Here is a 10,028-nt window from a genome sequence, read left to right as displayed (position 1 = left end):
ACTACTAAAATAAAATAAAAACTTTGTAATAGCTATTTAAACTTCTCATATTAAACATTAGCTTTTTTATTTCAAGAAACGACATTTTTAAATTAAATATTAAAAAATTTAAATATCTAAATATATTTTTATATTTAAATATCTAACATATTATATATATATATATATATATATATATATATATATATATATATATATATATATATATATATATATATATATATATATATTTACTGAGGAACATATTTTGCAACTTAATTACGTTCTGGCACTAATAGTTTGACCATGCATGGATTTATTTTATAATATGATAAATATAACTTTCAGACTGAGACAAAATGTCAATGATCTGAACAGAAACAATTTTACAGTGAGGGCGCTACACAGACTGTAATGACACAAACTAAACTGCAGGTGGCGGCGTTGTTTCATAAATCAAACCAATGAATCAAACACACGTGCAGGACCGCCAATAGCTCCGGCCTCCGGACATCCATTGAGTTTAAATATCTTTATATGGTATAAAGCTAATGAATATTATGATACATAATAAAATGTTTTAAACATTTTCTAACAAAAACAGTTTCTAACTTAGTGTAAATCAGTAAAAGGCAGTTTATTCTGCATGCTTTTGAGGGTCATCGATTGGAGGTCATACTGATTACTCTTTTCAAGCACAATGATACAGGGATTTTGCCTCTTTCACAAGATGAAAGAATCAGCCCAAGGGAAAGAGCCTTGAGGTAAAAATAAATTGCTCTTTCTCTCTCCTGTCTCCAGCTCCAGCAACACACGCTCAGAAGGGAAACCAAAATGAAGATATATGACACACGCGCGCACACACACACAGAGAGAGAGAGAGAGAGAGAGAGAGAGAGAGAGAGAGAGAGAGAGAGAGAGAGAGAGACTAACTGCCATTAATGCTCTTATTGTATCAATAGAGTCATTGTGGTCAGATGAAATGAAACCGATGTCAGATTCAATAGCATAGGCCTAACTGATATTTTATGATCTGTTATTTATTTCATCCGAATAAAAGTGTCTAGCCTCAGATCAGTGCTCGGGGAAGGGAAACATACTGGTAGCGATAAAAATGTGTTACGCTTTCTAATTTCCTGCTGTTGAAAATGATTTAACAGTGATGTAAAGAAACTAAGGCACTTGAATGCGGGCATATGTCTTGCTTATGGTGACTTTCAGGCATGTATTATTGAAGACCACAAATTGTTAAAGTTAAAGTTAACTAAAAAATTCTGCAATTCTTCCATCATTTACTCACCCTTTTGTCATTCTAAACCCACTTTTTCATCAGCGATAATGAAAGATGTGAAGTAAAAGATATGTGGCGAAGAGCAAGTACAACCTAAATTTTAGGTTTTACAAGCAGATTTGTTCTTTTCTTTTCTTTTTTCTAGTGACTATTGCAGCTTTCATGCCAATTTTAACTGTGGGCAAGATTCAATTCCCCAACTAAAGAAAGTTTCAGTGTTTTGTATTCGACAGCCATTGCTACGGTCAATTTCTAGTGACACATTACCGTAGTCTATAGATGCATAAGCCACATAATGCTGACAGAATAGTGCACTCACCTATAGCATCAGCCTGCCAACAACAGCAGAATGGATTTTAAGATTTAGATCATATCTGTTTAATAGATAGCTTGGGGACACACAAGAGATTTAGTCAAATGATAATAGATATTATATTTCTATTGTCATTGTTCATCAATGACGGTGAATAGCACTGAGTGACTGTTCAAGGATGGAAGTTAACTCTGATATGGTGAAAAGGTTTAGCTGACAAATCTATCATTATCATCATCATAATCATCCAGGACGGTGGAATCCAACTTTTGAATGTCCCGTCCACAATGACTCTGTTTAGTGTTTACACCTGTATTGGTGTTGTCCACTTGTGATCTGATCGACCAAAACACGTCTTAATACCATGTGTAAACAGGGCCTCAGTGAGGCCTTCCCTTTATTTATTACTCAGGCTTCATACTTGTTTATTTGAGAATCAAAGGAAGATGTTTTTAACTGGATCTTGAAGGCCTCGTGCATTCAGGTCCAGTAGGCTATTCTTGCCTCAGCCCTTTTTAAAGATTAATCAGTATTGATAATGAATTTATGTTCCTCAGCTGAAAAAGTGCTGCTGAAGGTATAAAAGGCTTAGTAATACTACAGTAAAGGAGTGATGTTTGGGCCTTTGGGTTTTTGCTGATGTCTGTGAGCTTTAATAATTGAGATCCATTATAATGTCTGAGGTCAGACATTCACAGCTTCATTCTCATTCTCAGTTTCACTCTAGCTAGGCCACTGTATTAAATATTGATGGTCCCTGAAAATCCACCCATATTGTTAGACGACATGGTGAGCGAGCTGTGATGGCCGAGAGGTTAAGGCGTTGGACTCGAAATCCAATGGGGTTTCCCCGCGCAGGTTCGAATCCTGCTCACAGCGATCTGACTCTTTGATGAATGCGCGGGTAGGCGGAGTTTATTAGCGGTCCGCGATGCATTCAGCACATACTGCGTTTCCATTACAAATGAGTCCACGTGTGGTGTCAGTTATCCGATCACAAAACGTGTTTTAAATTTGTATTTTTTTTTAATTTTTAAGAACCTTTTTTAAATTTGTATTTAGCACTGACCATTGTGATTGGCTCATCAAAAACGCATCTTAAGACAATGGCAACATGGCTATCTACTCATCAATTTTTATATTACTTTAATATGTTCCTTGGGGTTCACTTATAATGTTAATAAAGTTTATTTGCACTACATATAGGCACACACAAACAAACAGACAAAGCATTATGAAATCATTTACTTACGGTTTGTGATGCATTTGCACTCAGATTCAATAGAGTTGGCTGTTTTTTTGCTAACTCTCCATTACACCGTGCCTCGCTGACAAAAAATGCTCCGAACAATAAACCATCCACTTGTTTCCGACACTAGTATCCTTCTGAAGTCTGTTCAGAGACACAATGAGCTGTTTAATCTGGACACATCAGAGCGAACGCACTTTCACTTTCAGTGTAGACAGCGTCAGTGATTATAATGGGTTCGGTTAGCTTTTGATGTGATACACTGACTCTCATCCAGTGTGCAAATGTCAGCCGTTATGCGACTGAACGCCAGTAGGCGGGGCTTATGTTGTGATGATGTATAACCATTCGTCGATGTCTTGCTCTTTCTCTGGAGGCAGTCAAAACAAGCTGTTTTTGAGCTTGATTAAATACATGTTTTGTTTATAATGCCATGAAACTTGCAGGATGTTTCAATCGTATAAAGACCAAAAGATCAAGGCAAATTTTATTTCATATAATGACCCCTTTAATGCAATTTATGTTATTATTTTATGTGAAGTTTGCTTATACTAGGCCTACATGCTTTAGTGTTAATGCTGACTGTTGTACAGTTTTAATGTTATTGAATTATTACCACTTGACATTAAATGTAAATTACATATGTAAATAATTATATATAATTGTATATGTCGCCAATATATATTTTCTGTTTGCATTCATGCAAAAAAAAAGAAGAGTTTGCATGCACTAAAATAAATGTATCAAAAGCCATGAATCCTCATTCTGATGTAGGTCCTTCTGCTGGTAATGACCATAAATGACTACCAGAGCATGTAAAAACATGAATATGTGAAATAGTCGATATGGAATCAGACCATCTAGACTCCATAGTCTGCTGTAATGTCCCTGTATCCTCCCTGGTTGTCATGGCAGTGTTTTGAAGTGTATTTCCAGCTCAATGATGATTGTTCCTGCAACTATTGAAAACAGAAACATCAAAGATGACAGTGAATGCAGAAGTCTAATAAGCTATCAACATTAAAAGCTTGTGTAATGTTTTTCATTTCAAATAATCTGCTTTTTTTCAGGCACTAATGACACAAGACCTGTTATTATAAAAATATTTGTAATTATGCACTGAATGCATTACTTTACCAGGGTTAATACATTACTACGCTCTTACAAATCGTTAGCCTCATAGCATATTTTGCCTAAGTCATTTTTCAATTAATTATTTCTTAGGCAATTATGCTATGAGGCTAACGAAATATAGGTTCTTAAAGGGGGCTTTTGCATTATTGCCAGAAACTAAAAAATAAAGGTTCTTTATTAGCATTTATGATTTCATGTTGATGATCCCATTGAACCTTTCCATTGCATGGAAGTCTCTTTAGGAAAAAGGTTAATTAGATTATTATATTGTTCTTTACACTTGGATCTTTTAAGAAATGTTCACTAAAAGGTTCTTTGGGACTTCCATAAAGTGGGTAGAACTTTTTAATAATTTGAAGAACCCTTCTCCATTATAAAGGACCTTTTGTGCAGTGGAAAAGTCCCAAGTTCTTCATGGAACCACTAATGCCAATATCAAACCTTTATTTTTAAGAGTGAGCGTTATTTGGGCCCGCACTGGTTCAGCTCCGACTGAGAGATCAGATCCAGTAGTGTGTGCTCTGAGTGCACAGCATTATTCAAGACTGAAGAGAGTTCAAAGATGAGGGCCATGACATAGAAGCTAAATATAGAACAGACTGCTGAAAGTCAAGAGCTTTATTGTTCCTCCCGGGGAGACAGAGATGAGAAGACAGACAGCTATCTCTCAGGGTCTAAAGGTGAGAAAACAAGGGGAACATTCGTCCTGCACACAGTCACCATGAACATTATAATTATTTCAATCAATGAAGTTTAAGGCAATCTCCATCAGCAGTTCAGATTCTCTCTTCTAAAGCACTTGAGGAATTCTTTGGCCTCAAAACATCTGATGATAATCACAGTCCAGGTATTGTTTATGATTTCAGGGTAGGTTTTATATTTTGGAGTGTTACATTGTACAATATAAACTGCCAACAATATATAATTTAATTTATTAGGCCTACATATAAGTAGAAATATGATCAGTATGTTATTCTGCATATATCAGCTTCAGAGAGAGAGAGAGAGAGAGAGAGAGAGAGAGAGAGAGTTATTTGTGATCACTCTCTCATTGGTTGATTGTGTTAGTCTCCTCCCACTCCTGCACCAATCAGAACACTTGAGCACTCATTGATCACAGGTGATCTTAGAGGAGCTTATAAAGCTTCAGAGTAGGATCAGTGTTTGGGAGACTGATTCAGTTTCCACATGCTTTATCTATTTTTCCTCCCTGTGGTATGGTAATATATTGTTTCTCTCTTTGAACGCCCTACTCTCTGGGGTTTTGTTTTGAAGTGGGTAAAGTTTGGGCCTCATTTTGGGTTTTCCAGTGGGTGTTTGTGTTCTCACAGCACCTTTGAGGAAACCACTTTCTTTTGAGATTGTTACTGGTTTCTCTTGGAGTTGTTCTCCACCTCATTTTATATCAATCTGATAAAAAAAAAAAACTATCAGACTAGAGAATTGGTGACCTGATCATCATACAATATCAAACTATCACTTCTAGACTGAGAATGTTGCTTTTTAAAAAAAAAAAAAAAATGTGGTGTTACTATTCTGCTCCCCCTTAAGAGCCAGTTTAGTAAATTAGGTTTAGGTTGTTCTCTTGGGTATTCTCTCCCAATGAAATGTCTCGAAATAACTCAAATATTGAAATATTTATGCAATCTGACTCTTTCTTCAGAATGCCATCAATTCATGCTGCATTTGTTAGGAAAACAGTGGAAAAGGCATAACAAATCTTCTGCAATAAATCATTTCCCATGCAGAAAGGGGGAACGGATGCATCAAAGATGTGCAAAGTCAGCCAACGCTGACCCAAACACAATAGAGATTTGTGAAATGATGTTTGTAGAACCATGTGCACTGTTTGTTTTACTAGAGGGTAGATAACAGAAAAAAATTGAGATATGAAATGCCAAAAGTGACTGAAATAAACAGAATTATAACCCTGAAAGGGTTTCTTGATGTATTTACTGAAATGTTAAAAAAAAAAAAAAAGCCCTGATAATTTTAATAAGTTTTATTTGTTTTTACATAAAGAAACCTTTTTATTTATTTTTTGTCATACACTTGCCAGGTAAAGAGTGCCCTACTTCTCCTGTCTTTGTATAAAATCCTGTCTTGTTTCTTATTCATGTGTCTCTTTGTTGTGCTTTCATTATTTTATATACCATGAATATCATTCATTGTGAAGTGGGTATATGTGCTTTTGAAATAAACAGATATTTGTTATAGGAGAACTCATAAAATTGATTTGATTCACATTCTATTGAATGGAACATGAGGACACAGTCATAAGAAAGCAGCTTCAGTGTTCGACACAATCATGTTGCTCTGGTAGATCTGCTCTCTCTATTGTCGCTCATATCACAGAAGAGGGCTGTTCAGGACTATAAATCACACACATTCACAAACATGATGGACTCAATCAGGACCACCCAGCCGAAAATAAGACGTATTCATCAGCGACAGAAGGAGAGGAGGAAAAATAAGAGACTCTGAAACCAAGATTAAAGGAGAAACGCATGCCTTCAAGGCAGAATTTAGTAATGCTCACTCATTGTGACTTCTCAACACCGAAGTTAGTGGCTGAAGGTCAGGTTTTATTTGACTGTTGTGTATTTTTTGAAAATGAGGGCATGTCACAACCTGTCCATGTTGACATCTCCTAGTTTGGAAAAAGTCTCTGTCGAGTTTGATTTGACAGGCTTTTAAGTCAATGACAGAAGATTAGAGAATCACTCTCTCCTCCCTTTTTTAGCTGACAAGCCTGTTTATTTTCCTATCTTGGCTATGCATGATTCAAATTGGTCACAAAGGCTGACTTTTTAAACTGATTTCCTGCTAAAACTCATCTTTGGAAACAACAAAAATGGTTTGTTTGTGATGCATTTTATATGTGCTGTACCAACCCTCAACATCTGGTGGCGCTGCAGTGTCAGATTTATTCAGGTTTTCTTTTTATAACCATCTCATTTAGCAGCTGCTGGGTGATCACTTCTTTCAGCTCAGCCTTGTTTGGGAACTAAAACAGTCGAGACATTTCCATCAGGATTCATTTAAGCCCGATGTGCACTGAGCTATTGCCCATGAAACGCACAAACCACAGCTCTCCTGAAGAAAACGATTCGATTCGCTTGGTGTTTATACTGTAGAATAACATTTGAGTCACACAAGTGCTGTAGAGAAACACCATCGTCAACAAAGCAGTCAGCATTACATAATGAAGGGATGAGTGAATGCGTTCAGTCTTTCTCCAAGCTCTAGATGGGTGGTCGGCAGCACAGGCCCACAGCGGGAGGATCTTCTTACGCCGTCTCTCAGGAGAGTCTCCTGCGCCATTCAACCCCTTATCAGAGCATCAGATGTTTACAGTCTAAGATTTCATGCAGCCATTTGGCTTTTTTAGCAGCAAAGAGATAAAGATTATAACAAGGAGAGAGAAAACCGGAAGAAAAAGTCTGGAATAATGCAGCACAAGGCACAAACACAACAATAATACACTAGATTAAAGATATGGAAAATTGTATGGGCAAAAAGGAAGAGGCTAATTTAGGAAATGGTTAAATGTAACATCAGTGCTATTCACAAAATCAGCATTGTTTCCGTTCTCGGAACTCAGTAAACATTTCCAACTTCCTTAGTGAAGTGCAGTATAACGTAGCTTGAAGTCAAAAATCCAATTGGCTTTTGGATTATTGCTGAAAATAATCTGTGGCCAACAAACTTTTATGATTCTTACACATTTTGTTGGCAATTGGCCATTGTCATCTTAACAAACGGACAACTTTTATGAATATTTTGAAGCCTAAATACAATCGGCAGAAGCTAAATCTAAATGTAGACTATAAACAGACTACACCATGGTCACATGATTTAAAACGTCACCACCATTAAGCTTCAGACAACTCTTCCGGTCTTTATTTAAAAAACATTTTTTGAGTTAGAATAGTTTGCGAGGGCAGAGCACACTTATAAGCTACGAGGCTGTGAAAGTGGACTAGTGCGTAGATTAGTTTACCTGGTCGGCTGACGACGTTTAATGTCCCAGACAAACTCTAGTCCCATTTAGTCACTTGTTAGCAACCCCCTTTTTCAAGAAGTAAAAGCTTAAAAAGGATATAGCTGATGTATTTTATATCTTGAATTGTTTCAGGCATTTAACTTAAAACCCTAACTAAAATGCTAACTCGTTTCTGACTTTTGACCTACAAAAATACATCATCCCTGCATCACTGTATTGTTAAAGCCATGTGACTATGCTACTTAATTAGCAAATGATATTCTGATTTTATTTAGACTTTTCCCATAATTTTAAACTCACAACTTCTGATGCAAACTTGCGACTGAGTCGAAGTTCCTACAGCATAGAACCTGTTTTGCAAACATTTGTGCAGAGAGCTACTAATGTTCTGGCATTGTTGGCTAAATTAACATTTATTTTAGGGGTCCAATTCTCACATGCATATTACTAGGATATTGGCATTTTATTAGTACTCAAAGCACATATTAATGTTTTATTCTACATCTCTAACCCAATTCCTATACTCAACAACTATACCTTAACTATTTGTAAGCAGTAGGTTAATTAAGAGTTTGAGGCAAAGGTCATAGTTAATAGTAGTGAGAATTAGACCCTAATCTAAAGTGTTACCAACTTCTTTTTTGACAATTGAATGTTTGCAATGCAAATCGCAGAGTTGAACAGTCACACATGTTCTGAGCATCAGACAACGGAAAGCCTAAATGGTTGAAAGTCAAGAATATCAAGCAGGAATATCCCACATCCGACAGAATGGAACGCATCATTATCGTATCGTGTTCACATTGAACAAAGAATTTTCAGTTCTCACTTAGAAAGAAAGTAACATCTGCTTGTCAGAAGTCTGACAATACTGTGCCTCTGTGACTGTCCTCATGTCTCTGAAAGGTATGGATTGAGACACGGGGTTTTATTAAAGAATGGATTTTCTTTTGAAGTGACAACCTGATGGGTCTTTTCTGGCTAAAACTTGAGTGTTCAGTTAGAAAGAACTCGCTACTGCAGTTCTTCTGTGCTTAGGGTACGTTTACACGACAAATATTTACTAAAAACAGAAAAGATTTTCCTTTACGTTGTTGGCACACAGGCGACAACGTTGTCCAAACGATTCCCTTTTCACACGGATCGGCGAAACGACTAAAAACGCTGTATTCTGTTGCCAGGCCAGTAGTTGGCGATGTCACTTTGTAATGAAACACTGCGTGCCTATTGACTGAACACATAATATGCATGCACATGATGTCACCGTTTTCTCATTCGTGTTTTTGTAATTTACACGGAGACAATGACGACATAGTTTTCAAAAACTTGCACTTTGAAACCCATTTTCTAAAAATTCAACTAAAGTTTGCATTTTTAGTTGAAAATGGTGTCTCTTTTCAGAATGCTTGCAAGTGTGTCGACCACAAACAATGTTTAGTTCACACAACTTTTTAACTATGGCAAATTCAAACCTCCCCGCACAAAAGGTATCATTCTCGTACTTAGGAAATTTTGACTATTTGTTTTTGCTATAATATAATTAGGGTTTGAACGACAATTCATATACCAAAAACTAATATCAATTTTACAATATCAAATGGGAACGTAAACTGAATTGAGTTGGATGATGACAGCTGCTTTACACCTGAATTGAATTAGTTTCATAATTGAGTAATTTTACAGTTATTGAACTGAATTTAAACAACACTGAGGTAAATTGAGCTAAATAATGACACTATTGTTCTTTCCAGCTGGAATTGTAATAGTTTCATAATAACTGAATGTTGTGACATTAACTATTATTTTCCTCTTTATTAATGTGAAGCTGCTTTGAAACTATTTGTAATGAAGTGCAATAGAAATAAATATGGCTTGACATATAATCTTATAAATGTTTGATTTGTATTTTTTTGTATTCTTAATTAAAATCTCATCACCTTCATCTAATTTATTTATTTGGTTTCACTTTATTTTGATGGTCCCTTTAACACATTCTGTTGACTATAAGTAACGTTGCACCTACAGTATGTCTCCTAACTCTCATTAGAGTATTAGT

Source organism: Squalius cephalus (genome assembly GCF_949319135.1).
Source record: "Squalius cephalus genome assembly, chromosome: 14".
NCBI lineage: Eukaryota > Metazoa > Chordata > Actinopteri > Cypriniformes > Leuciscidae > Squalius > Squalius cephalus.
Note: the sequence above shows the minus strand (reverse complement) of the source record.